This window comes from Rhinopithecus bieti, unplaced genomic scaffold (genome assembly GCF_001698545.2).
Source record: "Rhinopithecus bieti isolate Rb0 unplaced genomic scaffold, ASM169854v2 scaffold_26131, whole genome shotgun sequence".
In the NCBI taxonomy this organism is placed as follows: domain Eukaryota; kingdom Metazoa; phylum Chordata; class Mammalia; order Primates; family Cercopithecidae; genus Rhinopithecus; species Rhinopithecus bieti.
Genome location: NW_016812390.1, coordinates 2,303,036 through 2,325,241, shown reverse-complemented (window position 1 = coordinate 2,325,241; position 22,206 = coordinate 2,303,036). Strand labels below are relative to the sequence as shown.

Here is a 22,206-nt window from a genome sequence, read left to right as displayed (position 1 = left end):
TGTGTCTCTGCCGGGGTTGGGTATCAGGATGATGCTGGTCTCATAAAACAAGTTAGGAAGGATTCCCTCTTTTTCTATTGTTTGAAATAGTTTCAGAAGGAAAGGTTCCAGCTCCTCTTTGTACCTCTGGTAAAATTTGGCTGTGAATCTGTGTGGTCCTGGACTTTTTTTGGTTGGTGGGCTATTAATTACTATCTCAATTTCAGAATGTGTTATTGGTCTATTGGATTTGACTTCTTCCTGGTTTAGACTTGAGAGGGTGTATGTGTCCAGGAATTTATCCATTTCTTCAAGATTTTCTAGTTTATTTGCATAGAGGTGTTTTAGTATTCTCTGATGGTAGTTTATATTTCTGTGGGATCAGTGGTGATATTCCCTTTATCATTTTTTGTTGGGTCTATTTGATTCTTCTCTCTTACCTTCTTTATTAGTCTTGCTAGAGGTATATCTAGGTTGTTGCTCATTTCAAAAAACCAGCTAATGGATTCATTGATTTTTTGAAGGGATTTTTGTGTCTCTATCTCCTTCAGTTCTGCTCTGATCTTAGTTATTTCTTGTCTTCTGCTAGCTTTTGAATTTGTTTGCTCTTGCTTCTCTAGTTCTTTTCATTGTGATGTTAGGGTGTCAGTTTTAGATCTTTCCTGCTTTCTCTCGTGGGCATTTAGTGCTATAAATTTCCCTCTAAACACTGCTTTAAATGTGTCTGAGAGATTCTGGCACGTTGCGTCTTTGTTCTCATTGGTTTCAAAGAACTTATTTATTTCTCCCTTAATTTTGTTATTTACCCAGTAGTCATTCAGGAGCAGGTTGTTCAGTTTCCATGTAGTTGTGTGGTTGTGAGTGAGTTTCTTAATCCTGAGTTCCAATTTAATTGCACTGTGGTCTGAGAGAATGTTTGTTATGATTTCCATTCTTTTGCATTTGCTGAGGAGTGTTTTACTTCCAATTATGTGGTCAATTTTAGAATAAGTGCAAGGTAGTCCTGAGAAGAATGTATATTCTGTTAATGTGGGGTGGAGAGTTCTGTAGATGTATATTAGATCTGCTTGGCCCAGAGCTGAGTTCAAGTTCTGAATATCCTTGTTAATTTTCTGTCTCACTGATCTGTCTAATATTGACAGTGAGGTGTTAAAATTTCCAACTATTACTGTGTGGAAGTCTAAGTCTCTTTGTAGGTCTTTAAGAACTTGCTTTTTGAATCTGGGTGCTCTTGTATTGGGTGCATATATATTTAGGATAGTTAGCTCTTCTTGTTGCATTTATTCCTTTACCATTATGTAATACCTTTCTTTGTCTCTTGATTTTTGTTGGTTTAAAGTCTGTTTTATCAGAGAGCTAGGATTGCAACCCTTGCTTTTTTTTGCTTTCAATTTGCTTGGTACATCTTCCTCCATCCCTTTATTTTGAGCCTATGTGTGTCTTTGCAGGTAAGATGGGTCTCCTGAATACAGCACAGTGATGAGTCTTGACTCTTTATCCAATCTGCCAGTCTGTGTCTTTTAATTGGGGCATTTAGCCCATTTACATTTAAGGTTAATATTATTTTGTGTGAATTTGATTTTGTCATGATGCTAGCTGGTTATTTTGCCTGCTAGTTGATGCATTTTCTTCATAGTGTCAATGGTCTTTACGATTTGGTATGTTTTTGCAGTGGCTGGTATCAGTTTTTCCTTTCCATGTTTAGTGCGTCCTTCAGGAGCTCTTGTAAGGCAGGCCTGGTGGTGGCAAAATCTCTCAGCATTTGCTTGTCTGTAAAGGATTTTATTTCTCCTTCACTTATGAAGCTTAGTTTGGCTGAATATGAAATTCTGGGTTGAAAATTCTTTAAGAATGTTGAATATTGGCCCCCACTCTCTTCTGGCTTGTACGGTTTCTGCTGAGAGATCCACTGTTAGTCTGATGGGTTTCCCTTTGTGGGTAACCCCAACTTTCTCTCTGGCTGCTCGTAATATTTTCAACCTAGGTGAATTTTCAACCTTGGTGAATCTGATGATTATGTGTCTTGGGGTTGCTCTTCTCGAGGAGTATCTTTGTGGTAGTCTCTGTATGTCCTGAATTTGAATGTTGGGCTGTCTTGCTAGGTGGGGCAAGTTCTCCTGGATAATATCCTGAAGAGCATTTTCCAACTTGGTTCCATTCACCCCATCACTTTCAGGTACACCAATCAAACATATATTTGGTCTTTTAACATAGTCCCATATTTCTTGGAGGCTTTGATTATTCCTTTTCATTCTTTTTTCTCTAATCTTGTCTTCTCACTTCATTTCGTTAAGTTGATCTTCAATCTCTGACATCCTTTCTTCTGCTTGATCGATTCAGCTATTGATACTTGTGTATGTTTCCCGAAGTTCTCATGCTGTGTTTTCAGCTCCGTCAGGTCATCTGTGTTCTTCTCTAAACTGGTTATTCTGGTTAGCAATTACTCTAACATTTTTTTCAAGGTTCTTAGCTTCTTTGCATTGGGTTAGAACATGCTCCTTTAGTTTGGAGGAGTTTGTTATTACCCTCCTTCTGAAGCCTACTTCTGTCAATTCATCAAACTCATTCTCCATCCAGTTTTGTTCCATTGCTGGCAAGCAGTTGTGATCCTTTGGAGGAGAAGAGGCATTCTGGTTTTTGGAATTTTCAGCCTTTTCGTGCTGGTTTCTCCTCATCTTTGTGGATTTATCTACCTTTGGTCTTTGATGTTGGTGACCTTTGGGTGGGGTCTCTGAGTGGACGTCCTTTTTGTTGATATTGATGCTGTTCCTTTCTGTTTGTTAGTTTTCCTTCTAACAGTCAGCCCCTCTGCTGCAGGTCTGCAGGAGTTTTCTGGAGTCTGGAGTTTTCTGGAGGTCCACTCTAGACCCTGTTTGCCTGGGTATCACCAGCGGAGGCTGCAGAACAGCAAAGATTGCTGCATGTTCCTTCCTCTAGAAGCTTCATCCCAGAGGGGCACCCACCAGACGCTAGCTGGAGCTCTCCTGTATGAGGTGTCTGTTGGTCCCTGCTGGGAGACATGGGGGTCAGGGATGCACTTGAGGAGGCAGTCTGGCCCTTAACAGAACTGAACGCTGTGCTGGGAGATCTACTGCTCTCTTCAGAACCATCCAGCAGGGATGTTTAAGTCTGCTGAAGCTGCACCCACAGGTGTCCTTTCCCCCAGGTGCTCTGTCCCAGGGAGATGGGGGTTTTATCTGACTGGGGCTGCTGCCTTTTTTTCAGAGATGCCCTGCACAGAGAGGAGGAATCTAGAGAGGCAGTCTGGCTGCAGCAGCTTTGCTGAGCTGTGGAGGGCTCTGCCCAGTTGGAACTTCCCAGAGGCTTTGTTTACACTGTGAGGGTAAAGCCACCTACTCAAGCCTCAGTAATGGCGGACGCCCCTCCCTCCACCAAGCTCAAGCATCCCAGGTTGACCTCAGACTGCTGTGCTGGCAGTGAGAATTTCAAGCTAGTGGATCTTAGCTTCCTGGGCTCCGTGGGGGTGGGATCTGCTGAGTTAGACCACTTGGCTCCCTGGCTTCAGCCCCCTTTCCAGGGGAATGAACGGTTCTGTCTCACTGGTATTCCAGGCAGCACTGGGGTATGAAAAAAAAAATCTCTTGCAGCTAGCTTGGTGTCTGCTCAAATGGCTGCTCAGTTTTGTGCTTGAAACCCAGGGCCCTGGTGGTATAGGCACCAGAGGGAATCTTCTGGTCTGAGGGTTGCAAAGACCATGGGAAAAGCTTAGTATCTGGGCCAAAGTGCCCTGTTCCTCATGGTACAGTCCTTCACCACTTCCCTTGGCTAGAGGAGGAAGTTCCCTGAACCCTTGTGCTTCCCTGGTGAGGTGATGCCTCACCCTGCTTCGGCTTGCCCTCCATGGGCTGTACCCACTGTCTAACCAGTTCCAGTGAGATGAACTGGGTATCTCAGTTGGAAATGGAGAAATCACCTGCCTTCTGCATTGATCTCACTGGGAGATGAGATCACAGTGCAAACAAAGACCAGAGCTGTTCCTATTCAGCCATCTTGCCAGCAGCAATCTCCTGTCTACTTCAAATTATTATTAATACTGGTAAAATATAAACTCTGTTCCATCATAACTCTATTTCCATATCTCTCTTTTGTGCTAATATTTCAAAACCTATTATATTCATATATGTTATAAAGTGAACAATACAGTGCTGCAATAATTGCTTTATGCAATACTGTGTATTTTAAAGATGTTAAAGCAAGAAATGAGATATATGTATTTATAGTCTTTTATATTAATTAATGTGCAGGTATACCTTGTTTTATTGCACTTTGGAGATACTGTGTTTTTTGACAAATTGGAGGTTACTGGCAACACTGTGTTGAGCAAGTCTGTTGGAACCATTTTTCCAGCAGCATGTGTTCACTTCATATATCTGTGTCACATTTTGGTAATTCTCACAATATTTCAAACTTTTTCATTATTTTATCTGTTACGGTGACTGCAATCAGTGATCTTTGATGCTACTATTGTAATTGTTTTGGAGTGCCACAAACTATGCTCATATAATACAGTGAACTTGATCGATAAATATGTGTATTCTGACTGCTCCCCCAACCACCCATTCTGTGTTTCTCTCTCTCTTCTGGCTTCCCTATTCCCTGAGACACAACAATATTAAAGTTATACTAATTAATAACCCTACAATGGCCTGAGAGTGTTCAAGTGAAAGGAAGAGTTGTACATCTTTCACTTTAAATAAAAAACTAGTAATGATTAAGCTTAGTGAGGAAGGTATGTTGAAAGCCAAGATAAGCCAAAAGCTAGGCCTCTTGTACCAGTTAGGCAAGTTGTGAATGCAAAGGAAAAGTTCTTGAAGGAAATTGAAAGTTCTGCTCCAGTGAACATACGCATGATAAAAAAGTGAAGCAGCCTTACTGCTAATATGGAGAAAGCTTGAGTGGCCTGGATAGAAGATCAGACCAGCCACAACACTTCCTTAAGCCAAAGCCTAATCCAGAGAAAGGCCCTAGCTCTCTTCAATTCTATGAAGGTTGAGAGATGTAAGGAAGTTGCAGGAGGAAAGTTTGAATCTAGCAGGGACTGGCTCATGAGGTTTGAGGAAAGAAGTCATCTTCATAGCAGAAGTGCAAGGTGAAGCAGCAAGTGCTGATGTAGAAGCTGAAGCAAGTTATTGAGAAGATCCAGCTGTGGTAACTGATAAAGGTAGCTACACTAAACAACAGATTTTCAATGGAGATAAAACATACTTCTATTAGTAGAAAATGCCATCTAGGACTTTCATAGCTAGAGAGAAGTCAATGCCTGGCTTCAAAACATCAAAGCACAGGCTGACTCTCTTGTGAGGGGCTAATGAAGCTGGTGCTTTTAAGTTGAAACCAATGTTCACTTACCATTCCAAAAATCTAGGGCTCTTACTAATTATGTTATTAATTATGCTAAATCTACTCTGCCTGTGCTCTAGAAATGGAACCACAAAGCCTGGATGACAGCACATTTGTTACAGCATGACTTACTGAATATTTTAAGCCCACTGTTGAGACCTACTGCTCAGCAGAAAATATTCCTTTCAAAATATTATTGTTTATTGACAGTGCACTTGGTCGCCCAAGAATCTGATAGAGATGTATAAGTAGATTAATATTATTTTTATGCCTGCTAATACATTCATTTTGCAGCCCATGGATCAAGAAGTAATTTTGATTTTCAAGTCTTCTTAGTTAAGAAATACATTTCATAAGGCTATAGCTGATATAGATAGTGATTCCTCTGATGGATGTGGGCAAAGTAAGTTGAAAACTTTCTGGAAAGAATTCACCATTCTAGATGCCATTAAGAACATTCATGAATCATGGGAGCAGGTCAAAATATCAACATTAACAGGAGTTTGAAAGAAGTTGATTCCAACCTTGATGGATAGCTTTGAGCGGTTCAAGACTCCAGTAGAGGAAATCATTGCAGTTGTGGTGGAAACAGCAAGAGAACTAGAATTAGAAGTGGAGCCTGAGGATGTGACTGAACTGCCACAATCCCATAATACAATTTTAACTGATGAGAAGTTGCTTCTTATGATGATCAAATAAAGTGGTTTCTTAAAATGGAAACTACTCCATGTGAAGATGCTGTGAACATTGTTGAAATGGCAACAAAGCATTTAGACTAATACATAAACTTGGTTGATTAACGCAGTGGCAGGGTTTAAAAGGATTAACTTCAATTTTGAAAGAATTTCTACTGTGGGTAAAATGCTATCAAACAGCACCACGAGGTACAGAGAAATCTTTAGTGAAAGAGTCAATCAATGCAGCAAGCTTCACTGTTGTCTTATTTTCAGAAATTGTCGCAACCACCCTTCCTTTAGCAACCAACACCCTGATCCATCAGTAGCCATCATATTGAGGCAAGATCCTCCACCAGCAAAAAGATTATGACTTGCTGAAAACTCAGATTTTTTTTTTAAAGCATCTTTTAGCAATAAAAGTATTTTTAAATTAAGGCGTGTACATTTGTAGACATAATCGTATTGCACACTTAATAGACTACAGTATAAAGGTATAATGTAAATGTAACCTTTATAGGCACTGGAAAACCAAAAATTTTGTGTGATTTGCTTTATTGTGATATTTGCTTTATTGCTGCGGTCTGGAATTAAACCTGCAATATCTTTTATGTATGCCTTTATTTACCTTTTCTGGTGTTTTTCATTTCTTTCTACGGATTTTAGTAACTCTCTGAAGTCATTTCTCTTTAGCTCGGTAGACTTCTTAGAGAACTTCTAAGGTAAGCCAGTCAGCAATAGATTCCCTCAGTTTTTGTTTTTCTGGGAATGTTTGTATTTTGCATTAATGTTTGGAGGATAGGTTTTTGGGGTACAGTAATTTTGGCTGATGGTCTTTTCCTGTCATCACTTGGAATGTGTTATCGCACTGCCTTATGGTGTCCATTGTTTCTAGTGAGAAGTCAGGAAAATTAATTTTACTGTTGCTCCCCTATACATGAGTCTATTTTCTTTTGCTGCTGTTAAGATTTTCACTTTCTCCTTAGCTTTAAAACGTTTTACTGTGGTATGCTTATGTGCATACGTCTTTGTATATTTTCATCTTGGGGTTTGTTGAGCTTCTTGGATGTGTAATTAAAAATGTTTAAATTAAATTTAGGAAGTTTTGGCCAATATGTCAATATATTAAACAATTCTTTCTGCCTCTTTCTCTCTCTCTGTGTATTTTTGGTACTCCCTTTACACATATATTTGTGTGCTTCATATTGTCTCGCAGGTCTCAGAGGCTCTCTTTATGATTTTCAGTCTTTTTAACTCTTAGTTTTTCAGATTGAATAATTTCTACTGATCTTTCTTCAAGTTTAAGAATTATTACTTCTATCTCAAATCTGCTGTTGAACACTTCTAGTGATTTTTTTTTCATTTCAATTATTGCACAAGAGTGCAATAACTGGCCAATTATTGCGCATAGCTTGGCCAATATGTGTGCATAGCTTGAGCCTTCTCCATTCTTTATTTCACACATGCTGCTGGGACTCTCTTTGCCCCAGTCACAATGACAACTCAGAATAGTAGAGCTATTGGCCCACCTGTTTCCCCATTCTGAGATTATCACTTTCACCGAGTGGCCATCACACACTGCTCCACATTGAACGAGCCACCTTTAACTATAGCAGCCTCATTTCTGGTCCTCATACCCTAGAGGAGCCTCTGTGTCAACCGGATGGGGGATTGGGAAAAGCCCTAGGCACTATGGTCACAGTCTTACCCTGCTACTATTTGAATATCAGTAGGTTTTCAAGCATAACAGATCTCAGATGGCTGTATGTATGTAGCCCATTTTCAGCATGCCTAAATGGTTGGTCTGTCGGTTTTATCCAGCTCTTTGAGCAGAGAGCCTTTGCTCACATCCTCACACAACCATAGCTGGAAGTCTTATGCATTCCCACCACAGCATATTATTTTTATTACTACCCTTCATTACAAAAATTGAACTGATGAAATTACATCTGAAATTATTTCCTTTCTGCTTGAAGAAAACCTATTAGTATTTCCTTTAGTTCATGTCTGCTAGTGACAATTCTGTAATTTAAAAATGTATCTGAACATGCCTTTATTCATCTTTGTTCTTGAAAGATATTTTCTCTGATTATGAAGTTCTTAGGTTGGTGGTTATTTTCTTTGGCACATTGGTATCATCATTCTATTGTCCTCTGTATTTTGTATTTCTTGTGGAAAAGCTAGCGCTCATTCTAATTGTTACTTTTAAAAGTAATTTTGGGTACTTCTTGCCTGTTTTTAAGACTTTGTCTTAGTCTTTGGTTTTCTACAGTTTTACTTTGAAATATTTGTGTAGGCTTTTAAAAAATTGTGCTTCGGATTTGTTGGAATTCTTGAATCTATAGATTGATTTTTTTCATCACCTTTGGACAGTTTGCAGCCATTTTATCATCATATATTGCCCCTTTATCTCATAGCTTCTACTGGATTCCAGTGAAATGTATTTAGACCTTTTACTGTGTTCTCACTGTCTTTTATTCCCTCATTTGTTTTCCTCTCATAGTTTTATCTCACTTTGCTTCATTTTGGACATTTTCTTTTAATCTATCATCTAACTTAATTCTCTCTTTAGCTGTGTCTAATCCACCGTTAACCTATTCACTGTGTTTTTTATTTCAGTGATTATATTTGAAATTGGGAAATTTAGTTCTATTTAGCTCAAATCTGCCATTCATTTTTTAAAATATAGTTTTCAATTCTCTGCTGAAATTATCAGTCTTTTCTGTTGTCTCCTGGGACTTATAAACATAGTAATTTTGAAGACTGTTCCTGATCATCCCGATATCCAGAGCCTCTGTGTGTCTATTTCTATTGTCTGTTGACTTTGCTGGTTTTATTCATGTTGTCTTGTCTCTTCATTTGCTTGGCTATGTTTAGCTATGTGGTGGATATTTTATATGCAAAATTGCTTACCAAAATAACTCAAGGCCTAGGATTGTAGGTATTCTCTTTCAGAGAATATTTTTGTTTGCTTCTACCAGTATCCTAGTGAACACTAGAATTTAGCATCACCTCAATGCAATTTCACAGATCGAGATTTTCTGGGTGTCCAGATGACTGGAAGCTGGACTCGCCAACTTCCTGTTCCCACTTGCTTCTGCGGTTCCGAATGCAGGACTGCATTCCAAAGTATGGGCTTTGTTTCAGTGTCCTCCCCTTTGGTAAAGCCCAACTCTTGTCCCCGACCCCTGTGAAGCTAACAAAAGTGCCACTCATCCTTTAGCTGCCTTTTCTGGATTGGATTTTTTCCTTTACTGCCCCAACCCCCGCAAAAAACTAATCATATGGAAAAAAAAAAAAAAAAAAAAAGCAGGTTCAGCCATGCACTCCGCTCTGGGGTAGTTTGGCCTCAGTCAGGGGAACCTAAGACTAGAACCCCCACCCCCGCCCAGGCTGTGTTTCTACACTCCCCAGACAACCTTCCTGTAATAATGGCCTCCCAGGCAACTCATGGCATTGAGGTCTGCAGTCTATGAGATGAGCCCAGTGAGAAGGAGCATGGACTTTGGAGTCAGACAGACTGGAGTCAAGTTCCACATAACTTGAACTTGAACTCACTGTGTCATTAATGAACTTGCTGTGTCATCTTAGAAAGTTACTTAACAAAAAAGTAAATAAACAAAGGCAGGGTATGGTGGCTCACGCCTGTAACTCCAGGACTTTGGGAGGCCAAGGCAGGAGGATTGCTTAAGCTCAGACATTTGAGACTAGCCTGGGCAATGCAGTGAGACCCTGTTTCTATTAAAAAAAATAAAAATAAATATAAAAATTGAAAAAAAGTTACTTAATCTTTCTGAACATCATCTGTAAAGTGGGCTTATGATAATACTGACCTCATAGGGTTGTGAGAATTAAGTGAAATAATCCATGCAAAACCCTCAGGACAGTGCTTGGCCCAGAGGGTGAACCTAGTCAATGAAAGCTATTATTATCAATTTCATTGTCTGGAGTCTGGTCTCTCTGTGTCTCACTGGGAGTCGTGGCCATCTGGTGAATCTGAGAATGAGGCACTCCAAAGATGAATATTTGCAGTTCTGGTGGGCTTTGTCCTCTGGTGAGTTTTCTCTCAAGGGACTGATCATTTTGTTGGGCATCTTCCAAATATCAGTATGTGGAGGTTTTTCTCTGGTTTTTCTCTGAGACTGTTCAGTGTTCCTGAAGAAAGATCTTTCAGTTCCCTGTGTGAAAGTTGTCCTGCTGATGTCAGTGTGGGGCGCGGAAAGGGGACAAGTGTCTGACCATCTTTGTGCTGCACTGTAATTAAGCTCCTCTTTTCAATGCCTTGTCTGTTGTCACCTCAGGTCCTGAGCCCCTCCCTGTCACCTGCTCCAAGGAGATGAGGCCAGGGGGGTGGCAGTGAGCATAGATAGGCACCTGGCTCCTGGGGTCTCTTGCAGGTGTTGGGGAACAGGTAGATTATTTCAGTGCAGAGACCTTCAACTTTTCCTCTCTCCCCACTCCCATTGTCTGCTGGATCTGGGGCTTCCACGTCCTGAGGCTCCTGGGGCCTGTTGGGGAACCGGTCCTCTTTGGTACCTCCTTCACATGTACTTGGGATTATAGTTCCTCTGTCCCATTGAACTTCCTTCCATTCGCTTTTCATCTCTTTCAAACATTTGTTGAGGTCTCTTGCCTGTTCCCTTTGTCCTGGTGGAGATCAGAGATGGGCACTGGAGTCTCGAGACTTTGCTTCTCTGTGCTGAGCAGGCCTCACTACGTTAGCCCCTCCATGAGATAGATTATCAATCCCCGCACATCCCTGACCACCTTCTCTGGACACTCTTGGTCTATTCCTGGGGAAGGCCTGGAGCTAAGCACAGGATTTGGAGGAAAGTTTGAATAGCACAGACCAGCGAAGGTCCCTCTTCTCTTCTGGACATTTAATGCAATCCACATATATAGTTTGCTTTGTGAACTGGTACCTCCCATGGGCCAGTTAGTATGAGTCAAGGTGAGGCTGGGGCAGCACGAGGGGTGGAAGACCATAGGACAGAGCCAATACCAGCAGACTCGGCGGGGAGGGAACCACAAGAAGCAGCTTCCAATTTAGTGTGAAAAAGAGATTCCTTCCCCTGAAACTATCCAGGAAGGGTTTGCCAGGTGGGAGGAAGAATTCTACCATGGCAGGTGGGGAGTAGGGTCTGGGTGCTGGAGGACGTGCAGAGGGGAATTTGGGCATTTAATGGGGTATGAGAGGCAAGGAACTGGATTCCTTCGAAGGCCTATGAGATTCTATGTCTTCCTGACAGAAAGAATTCCATCTGATTGGTGAGAAGCTCCCATAGGCTGTCCCTTGAGAGCACAAATGCCATTTGTGTTGCCTTAGCACTCAACCCATTGCTGTGGGAAACGCTCTTCCCAGCAAAGGGAAAGGAATTCTTTCTTAATTTTAATTTTAGATTTAGGGGGTACATGTGCAGGTTTCTTACAAGGGTGTGTTACATGACGCTGAGGTTCGGGCTTCTATTGATCCCATCACACAGATAGTGAATGCTGTACCCAATAGGAAGTTTTTCAGCCCTTGCCCTCTCCCTCCTCCTTTTGGAGTCCCTGCTGTCTACTCTTGTCATCCTTTTGCCCATGTGTACCCAGTGTTTAGCTCCCACTTATGAGTGAGAATGTATGATATTTGGTTTCTGTGTTAATTCACTTAGGATAATGGCCTCCAGCTGCATCCATGTTGCTACAAAGCTGGGATTTTATTCATTTTTATGGTTGTGTAGTATTCCATGGCGTAGATGTACCACACTTCTTTTTTTTTTTCTTTCTTTTTTCTTTTTTTTTGAGACAGAGTCTTGCTGTGTCGCCCAGGCTGGAGTGCAGTGATGCGATCTTGGCTCGCTGCAAGCTCCGCCTCCTGGATTCATGCCATTCTCCTGCCTCAGCCTCCCAAGTATCTGGTACTACAGGCACCTGCCACTACACCCGGCTAATTTTTTGTATTTTTAGTAGATACAGGGTTTCACCGTGTTAGCCAGGATGGTCTCCATCTCTTGACCTCGAGATCCGCCCGCCTCAGCCTCCCAAAGTGCTGGGATTATAGGCGTGAGCCACCATGCCCCGCCAACATTTCTTTATTCATTCCACCGTTGATGGGCACCTGGGTTGATTCCACGCCTTTACCATTGTGAATAGTGCTATGATAAACATACCAGTGTAGGTGTCATTTTGGTAGAACAATCTATTTTCCTTTGTGCATATGCCTAGTCATGGGATTGCTGGGTCTAATGGTGGTTCTATTTTCAGTTCTTTGAGAAATTTCCAAACTGCTTTCCATAGGGGCTGAACTAATTTACATTCCCACCAACAGTGCATAAGCATTCAGGAAGGTAATTTTTTTAAAAATGAGGCACAGGACAAAGATCTTGGCTATTTCCCTCAAGGCCAGTCACCCCATTGCCCATCTTGCCAGCCCCTCCACCTCCCTGACCTTGGCTCTAGCCTGTCTTTGATCCTTGCACAGCTGGGCTTGGTCCAGCCTCAGGGCCTTTGCACCCACTCTTCTCTTGTCTGGGGTGCTCTTTCCCCAGTTCCTCACAGCTCTCACCTTGAATGTCAACTGCTCCTGGCCACCCAGTCTAAGGTGGATCTCCTTCATTCTCCATCACAGGAACCTCTGCTAGTTTCTGTTTTTTGTTTCTCAAATCCCTATCTGCAATTATTTAAATTATGTAGGTATTTGTTTCTGGTTTGCCTCTCCCTTTATAAAAGGAAACCCCACAGGCTCAATGTATTAGTCTGTTTTCATGCTGCTAATAAAAATATACCTGAGACTGGGTCATCTATACAGGAAAGAGGTTTAATGGAAAGAGGTTCCACATGGCTGGGGGGGCCTTACAATCATGACAGAAGGCAAGGAGGAGCAAGTCATGTCTTACATGGATGGCAGCAGGAAAAGAGAGCGCTTGTGAGGGAAACTCCTCTTTATAGAACTATCAGATCTCGTGAGACTTATTCACTATCACGAGAACAGCATGGGAATGACCCACCCCCATGATTCAATTACCTCCCACTGGTTTCCTCCTACAACACGTGGGAATTGTGGGAGCTACAATTCAAGGTGAGATTTGGGTGGGGACACAGCCAAACCATATCCCTTGGGACCTGTCTATCCTTCACATCGTACTGGGACTGGTGTAGAGCTAATACCCATGCTAACAAATGCAGTGGGAATGGGTAAGTGAATGAGGGAAGTAGGGAGGGAATGAATGAATGAGTCAGTGAGTAGTGCCTGTGATCTTAGAGCACCTGGTTGTAAAGCTCCTGGGTGAGGGCAAGAGGAGGGGGCATTTGGGCCTCCACCCTGCTGAGAACCAGGGATTCACACGTATGTAAACCCAGTCTGTGTCTAATTGCCCAGAAAGCTTTACTGGGGGCCAGTGATGCGCTGGGAGTGAATCAAAACTGACTGAATTTCCTGATGCTTTGGAAAACACAATAAATAACTCCATTATATACTGTCATTTAATATGCTCTATGATAAAACAGCTCCTCTATGTTAGAAATAAAACAGAGAGAGGGAGAAAGTACTGGGAGGACCAGCTGCAATTTAAAATCATGTACATATCTCCTCAGGGTTATTACAGAAAAATATAGTAAAATATAATATAACACATTGCATGTCATATTCATTCTAATATTACAGACAATACATCCCTTGTTATAACACTGTATAATATTATATAATACAGTAATATGACATGTAATACAATATGTATATGATAACATGTAGGTAATTGTAACATAATTATATGATATAATAAATTATATGTGATGATGATATATAATGATATATTGTATTATGTGCTATATTACTTATATTCATGTGGAATTCTGACCTCCTGCAGGCAGGCTCAATGCTGGCTTCCATGGGAGCATGGGGAGTGCCTTGGGCCCCCTAAGACTAAGATACTAGGTAGCCTCAGTTCTGGTCCCGTGACCATCACTGCATGTCTCCGAGACTCAGCTGCTCACCACAAGGATTGTGGGGATGATTACATGAAAAGGGATGAGGGAATTATCCTTAATAAGCACCTACTGGGTGCCAGTTACTTTTCACACCCAGCAGAATGAGTCTTCCAACATTGCAGGCTGACATTCCTTTTAACTTATTATGATTATTATTGACATTAAAAAAGAGCTGAGAATTGGAGGGCCCAGCATAATCATTATACAGACACGAACTCTCCCGCACCTCTGCCCCAGCAGCAGCCGTTGTTGTCTCATTCTGCGGCTCTCATTTCATCCCAAAGTCCTTAGTTGTCTGTGTGTGTGTGTGTGTATGTGTGTGTGTAGGGGGAGGGGCTGGAATGTTTTCGAGGAAATCCTGGACTTTACAGATAAGGATTAAAAAAAAAGTAACCACGGAACTCTCATGGCATCTAAAAAAAATTGACAATAATTGCTTGCTATCTTCTAGCTTAGTCCATGTTCAACCACCCATGCTCCTCTCAAGGGTGTTTTTTAACATCCAATTTATTCAAATCAGGATCCCCGTAAGATCCACACAGTGCTTTTGGTTGACAAGTCCTCTTAAATGTCCTTTATAACATGTGCTCCCCCTGCTTTTCATTTCCGTGCCGTTTATTTCTTGAACAAGCAGGGTCAAAGTGTGTCCTATGGACACGCTTTGGAAATGAATGAGTGGACGAGTGAGTGAATGCATGATAGCTCACACTCATTCTCTCGGGGCATCTTTACATTAAAGGTGGGCAAGTTTTGAATTCAACCTGAGGCCTCAAGGATGTGTGCAACCCATGGTTCTTGAATTTACTTATTGACTGTTGTTTTTGAAATCCTTATTTCCCAAAACTCATGGAAGGAGCTGACCTCTGGCAGGAAATGTGGAACTGGCAGTGTGTTGTGCAAGCATCTGCAATCCCAGTCCTGAGCTGGACTTCTCAGAGAGGCTGGGCATTATTTATGGAGACGTCAGAGTGACAGGGGGAACTTCTGGCCAGGAACTGCCAGTGGTGTCACATCCTTAACCTGGCTGACATCGGAACACCCTGGGGGGAGCATTTCTCCAGGAAAGGATGGTGGGTCAGGAGCCCCCATGGTGTCTTTTCAAAGCAATAATAAAGATATCAGAAGGGCAATCTGTCAGGCACAGACACTACTGGGCCTTGCTGAAGCTGGGCAGATGGTGCAGAGGAGAAGAACAGGGCTAGGAACCAGATGTTTCATTTCCTGAAAATAGACATGTCAGGTCTTCGGGGCTGTCAGGTGCCCCCTCATTAGCCCATCAGCCTTAATGGAGCCATTGAGCACTGACATCTCACTCAGCTGTGGCACCTGGCAGAGGACCCAGGCCCAGAGCTGTCCAGCCTGGGACCCTGGCCTGGGGTCTGAAAAGGCCAGGAAGGGGGCAGCTACAGTGGATAGTCCTTTCCCCTCTACCGATGAGGAAACTGAGGCAAAGAGAGGGTACAGTGCTTCAAAGGGCGGCAGCGATTCAATGGCAGAGATGGAATGGACCAGGTTTCAGCTTAGGGGTTCATAGAATTTCAGTGCTCAGCGTCTTGGAGAACCCACACGAGAGGGCTTCTGGTTGGTTCAGATGCTCCTGAGTTGTTCTGGAGCTGCCCTGCCCCTTCCCATTTTTGCCATATCCTCAGGAGACTTGTCTTTGGGCTCATCTTACTTCAAGCACACACGTTTTTCCACTTAAACAAATGGAAACTTGATAAACTGCCTTCAACAACAACCCCAAACCCAGCATCACACACCATGTATGCAAGGCAGTGTGTGATGAACACACTGAACAATGAACCCAGTGATTTCTGAGGAGTGGTGATGAATGCTGGCGAGCATGTGTCTCAGGATGCCAAGCCTGAGGTCCGTTCCCTTGGCTAATAAAGGCGATGGGGGGACATTGGAGGGCACTAGAGACAGGCTGGCAGCAACTGAGACCTTCCCTTCGCAGCAGTCAGTGGGAGGAGGAGATCATGGACCCTCTCATCAGGTGTGCTCACATTACTTAGTGTTCTGGTCCCATCTAATGGCATCTTTTTGGAAACTCGGGGAACCCAGGCCCAAAGAAGAGGGAGCAAGTGCTGAAAGACCGAGAGCAGGAGGCTGGTTCTGAAAGGCTCATGGCTAGGGGGCTGGCTCTGCTTTCCAGAGACCACCAGGTGCTGGTGACCACACACAGAGACACACAGACACAGACACAGACACACACAGACACAGTCATGCACGCACAGAGACACATCCATGGAAGCACACAGATGCACACACACACACAGGTGCAACCAGATGCACACACACAGATGCACACAGACACACAGACACAGACACATGCACACAGATGCACACAGACACACAGAGACATACACACACCACGTGACCGTGACCATGGGGGAAGCACCTGCCCTCTCTGGGACTCAGTTTTCTCATCAGTACAATAAGAACAATAACTCTCCCTTTTCTAGGTTGGTGGCGAGCTGTCGTTGGGTCATTCAGTAAATACTTGCTGGACATTGGGTGTGAGGCATGTAGTAGGTGCTCAACACACAGAACCTCCTTCACCTCTCAAAGGAGGCTCTGACCTATGAGGCACCAGGTATTCATGCCCACTGTGCAGCAGCGCGTGGCCAAGGCTTTTCCTGCCTGTGCTCATTTGTCTGCCACTCCTTATGCTGGGTACTGTCTAACCATCTAACCCATGGGGAAACTGAGGCTCCCAGACATGAAGTCGTGTGCTCAGGCATGAAGAGGTGCTCTGGATAGTAAATAAGCTGGAGGCTTCTGGCAGGCAGAGGCAGCTCTGGGACTCAGACCCGGACCTTGGGACCCAGGAAATAGAGGCCCAGAAAGAACAGCCTCGCCTAGGGCCACCCACCCTCTAGGTGAGCGTTCAAGCTGCCTGCTGGTAATTCCAGATTCAGGGAGCTGAATTTCCAGCCCTGGGAGAAGAGCAAAGCCTGTGTCCAAGCCCCTTGGGGGAGAAGATGTGTAATTATTTCTGCCGATTGAATACTCTGACAAAAAGAAAGAGGGAGGAGGGAACAATTAGCCCCGCTTTGCAGGCCGCTGGTATTTCTCTTGCAATGAGCACTGCAGCCCGAGACGCTGTAATTAGGCTTTGGTAATAACAGGCTCGGTCGCTCCCGCGCCCTGTCAGGGAGAAGAATCCATCTTACGGGTAATTGTAGGGTTGGCAGTCTCTGAACATCTCTTTCCGCTAGCCTGGGCCTTTCCTGGGGGTGGCTGGCAGGGCTTTCTGAGCGAACACTGCCTGGGCTGGGGTGCAGGGAGGGGTGGGGGTGGGGGCAAGTCCGGAGGAGCCTCCCTAAGAGGTGGGGTGAGGGGCTTCTCTGCCCCACTCCTGGTTACCTCCTGGTCCAAGCTCCCAGCCCCTGTCTGGATCATTGCCACGGCCTCTCAGTTCACCCTCCTGTGCTCCCCCACCCTCCTGTGATCCCTTCTCCTGATGCAGCCAGAATGCATGCAACTAGACTGGAAGTCACGGCACCTTCCTTCTCTGCTCCAGACCCTCTGTGGCTCCCACCTTCCTCGGAGGCAGAGACAGAACCCTCACTCAGGCTGCAGGCTCACATCATCTGGCCTGACCCTCTCTGTCTACTTCCCCTGGCTCACTCTGCCTCTGTCCCACTTTGTCCTCACTGTTTCCTGAGCGTGTGCCCCCTGTCCTCACTTCAGGGCCTTTGCATGGGCTGCTCCCTCCTCCGGTGGTGCCTCTCCTCCAGATGCTTGCTCCTTCACCTCCATCAGGTCCTGGTTCGATGCTCCTTTCTTAGGGGCATTCACTCAGGCCTCTAGCACTTCCGATTTCCCTGTCCTACTTCATTTTTCTTCGTCGTTTCTCACTCCTAACTCACCATATATTTTACTCATAGCTTTCTTCCCCACAAGGCTGTCAGCTGCATGAGGTCAGAGGTTTTTGTCTGGTTGGTTCACTGCTGTACCCCCAATGGTGAAAACAGTGCCTGTCACATAGTAGGTGCTTAATAAATGACACAACTCACTTCACTCGCAGCATGCCCTCCCCTTCTTCACTTAAAGTTCTGGTCATCACTGAGGTTCCATGCAGAGGCACCCTCCTCCAGGAAGCCTGCCTGGAGTCTCCCATGGGGAACACTTGCCTACTCTCCCCTCAGCCATTATCTGTTCCTGAGCCTGTTGCCGTGACCTCCTTTGGGGCAGATCCAAGGCTGAGTGTCCTCTGTATCTCTAGGGACCAGCATACTCTCAATGGAGAGCATCCCATGGCCAGGCACCGTGCTGATTCAGGCCCACCTGAATCCTCTCACTTCATCTCAAAGTAACCCCATGAGAGAGGCATTATTACCATCATCCCCATTTTGCCAAAAACAGAAGCTCTTTTAGCCAATGGGGTCTAGAATATTTTGATGGCACACCCTTATCAGCAAAAAAAGAGTCCAACTTGATATAGATCCCCATGTTCTGCCATCTATTCATTTATAAATTGTGTGCTAGTTTTTATTTTTATGTATACAATTTATTTATATTTATTTTATCAAATAATATATTAAAACATTGAATAAACATTTATCTATATTTGTAAAAATAGGTGCTAATAGCTATACAAACAATTGCATAAAACATAATATTGAAGAGATGGATAAAGAGAAAGATGTCCTTTTGTATTCTTCCTTTCCACCGTGGATCGTGCCCAGCCTCTGCGCCTGCATATCCCATTTTGGTGCTCAATATGTTGTGGAAAGGTGAAGCAATGAGTGAGGGCAGGAGTGAATGTGCCTGAACCATGGCATTTAGGAGCAGAGGCTTTGGAACCAGACTGCTTGGTTGCCTTCTTCACTTACTAGCTGTGTGTCTTTGGGCCTGTTGCTTAACCTCTCTGAGCTACAGCTTCTCAGTGGGCATGGTAACAGCCTCAACTTCAGAGGGCTGTGGTGGAGATTAAATGAGATCATTTATATAGGTGCTTGAAACAGGGCCTGGAATCTTGTTAGGTGTTGCTATTGGGAAAATATTTCATCCTGGAAATAAGGCTGAAAAAAATAGCAGAGGTCAGGAAGGGAAAGACTGAGAATTCAGGAAAGAAAGCTTGTCATCAGTCCCCTGAACTCTTTGTTAACGCTGATGTGCACCTGGAGTGAAAGCCCTTTTTTCAGTCAGCATGTGACAAGATTGGGTGGATTAGGTTGTGTGTGACCAGACCAGCTTCCCCATCTGCACAATGGGAGAGCAGTGCACAGTGGCTGGGCTGGGAGACTTGGATGACCTAAAGGGAGTGAAAGGGCTTTGCTGGCCTGAGGAGGAGGTAGGGGCTCTGGAAGACAGAGCTGCAAACCTGAGTGACTTTTGGCCAAGTATGTTTCTTGTGAGGGCTGTAAGTTATTTATTTACCCTTTGTCCAAATTGCTAGCCCTGGAGCTGGGTGCAGTGGTGCATACCTGTAGTCCCAGGAGGAGGCCTCTGAGGCTGAGGCGGGAGGATCCCTTGAGGCTAGGAATTTGAGGCCATCCTGGGCAACATAGTGAGACTGTCTCAAAACATCTCACCCCTAACTAATCTGTGGACAGACTACATGAGAATCACCTAGAGGGCTGTTAAACAAAACCAAAGGAATCCCAGGTCCTATCCCAGCCCATTGGAATCACAGGAGTTAGGGCTCAGAAATCTTTATTTATAATACGTTCTTCCAGGAACTCTACAGCATGACTGATTTGGAAATGGTTGTTTTACATAATTCATATTACCTGCCTTATGATTTTTGAGAGACTAGCAATCTCTCTCTGTGAGGGGTTATGGACCAGTGGTCAGGGTTGGACAAGGCTAAAGTTCAAATTGTACCATCTTGGATATTTTATTTCTTGCTCTGAGCTTCAGTTTTTTTCTTTCTTTTCTTTTTTTTTTCTCTCTCCTTTTTTTTTTTTTTTTTTTTTTTTTCCCCTCCTTTTTTTTTTTTTTTTTTTTTTTTTTTGAGACAGGGTGTCACTCTCTCACCCAGGCTGGAGTGCAGTGCCTAGATCTTGGCTCACTGCAACCTCCACTTCCTGGGCTCAAGCAATCCTCCTGCCTCAGCCCCCTAAGTAGCTGGGAGTACAGGCACAAGCCACCATGCCTGGCTAATTTTTGTATTTTTAGTAGAGACAGGGTTTCACCATGTTGGCCAGGCTGGTCTGGAACTCCTTAGCTGAAGCATTCCACCTGCCTTGGCCTCCCAAAGTGCTGGGATTACAGGCATGAGCCACCGCATGCGGCCTCAGCTTCAGTTTTTTCATCTGTAAGATGGGAATAGTAAGAACACATATTTTTCTAGAAAATGAGGCCTGATTCTTCTGGCAGAGGTCTGTGTTGGAAAGGGCTTGATATGTAAGGAGGCACGGTTATTGCTATCATCATCATCATCATGATCATCATCATCGTTAGTATTTATTATGTTGTATCACATGTGAAGTATTTCTTCCAGGAATGTAAATTCAGAAAAGGTAAGAGCTTGGATGTCACAGAAGAGAAAGCCCTTTGCCACCAGTTCAGAGCAAAACAGCTTGTAAGCCATTTGCTAAACAGGTACAGAGAGGCCTCAAAGCAAAACTGAAGGCCGGGCGCGGTGGCTCAAGCCTGTAATCCCAGCACTTTGGGAGGCCGAGACGGGCGGATCACGAGGTCAGGAGATCGAGACCATCCTGGCTAACACTGTGAAACCCCGTCTCTACTAAAAAATACAAAAAACTAGCCGGGCGAGGTGGCGGGCGCCTGTAGTCCCAGCTACTCGGGAGGCTGAGGCAGGAGAATAGCGTAAACCCGGGAGGCGGAGCTTGCAGTGAGCTGAGATCCGGCCACTGCACTCCAGCCTGGGCGACAGAGCCAGACTCTGTCTCAAAAAAAAAAAAAAAAAAAAGCAAAACTGAATCCTTCCTCCACCTTCACGTGACTCTACGGCGTCATGTGTTGTGCGTAGGTGACAAAACCCGTTAATTGCCTCCTCTTTGTTTGCAGTAAAAGAATGACTACATACACAGAATCAAAGGCTGAAAATAAGACAGCCATACATTGAAACACAGACACTATTCTTCAATGCAAACACATTTTTAATTTTCCAGCAAACTTAAAATGGCCTTTAGCATAATTTGATACTAGCAAAATCATGGGTAGATATAGCAACTCTAAAGTATTCAGGTTTTTAATTGCCTAGAGTCCCTCAGCGAAGGAGCCTGGCCTTGGTAAGCCCTTTCCTCCCTCATTAGTGCATTATAAATGATTTTTAATTGGGCGAAAGGGCATCCTGCAGGTCCCTTGATGGGAGCTGTCAATAATAAAATAGGAACACACTGAAGAAGACAGGAGCCTGGCGCTTGGTATCATGAGAACACTCTAAGCATACCCCAGAATGGTTTGAAGTTTTTCCACGTGATTTTTTTATTTTTATTTTTTTGAGACAGAGTTTTGCTCTTGTTGCCCAGGCCAGAGTGCAGTGGCATGATCTTGGCTCACTGCAACCTTTGCCTCCTGGGTTCAAGCGATTCTCCTGCCTCAGCCTCCCGAGTAGCTGGGATTACAAGCACCCACTGCCATGCCTGGCTAATTTTTGTGTTTTTAGTAGAGATGGGGTTTCTCCATGTTGGTCAGGCTGGTCTTGAATTCCTGACCTCAGGTGATCCGCCTGCCTCGGCCTCCCAAAGTGCTGGGATTACAGGCGTGAGCCACCGTGCCCGGCCTCCAAGCAATTTTTAAAATGACTTTATGCAAAGCAGTCATTGCATCTGTGATGATCCTGACAGTTTGACTAAAAAAATTTCTTAGGCTTTCACAGCAAATATGATTGAAACAACATTGCAAAAGAATTCTTTGCCCTTGAAATCTTGTTCTAAGTGTATTTACACTTAGACTACTTACAATATGAACCACTCAGTGAAAAGGACCCTTAAAAATCAGCCCCAAATCAGGACTTTGGCATCCTGGCTTTCCCCGGAATAACGGGCAGGCTTGGATGACGCAAAAACTTTCTGTGACATCATCAGAGCCCATCAAAATTTTGGCCAGGGGAATTTGGGATGTGGGAAACATGAGGTTTAAAAGATCCTTTTCATGTAGCTCTTAGGAAGACAATAATATTATTCTTTAGGCATTGATCCATGATTCCAACAAAGTCCTGCCCACCCTTTAATTCAAATGTCTTGTCCAATGGCTGTTACATCTGAAGCAGTTTGTCTTTTCTTTTTTTTTTTTTTTTTTTTTT

General features: G+C 43.8%; 1 long non-coding RNA gene across 1 annotated transcript in view; it reads left to right on the top strand.

Annotated features, from left to right (window-relative positions):
- LOC108544850 (uncharacterized) overlaps positions 1–15,109 on the top strand; it is a 60,109-nt gene extending 45,000 nt beyond the window's left edge. The window contains exons 4-6 of the long non-coding RNA XR_001889972.1: positions 2,764–2,972; positions 4,800–4,804; positions 14,722–15,109. This is a non-coding gene — a long non-coding RNA (uncharacterized LOC108544850). The remainder of the gene's footprint in view (positions 1–2,763; positions 2,973–4,799; positions 4,805–14,721) is intronic.
- The last annotated feature ends 7,097 nt before the right edge of the window (positions 15,110–22,206 follow it).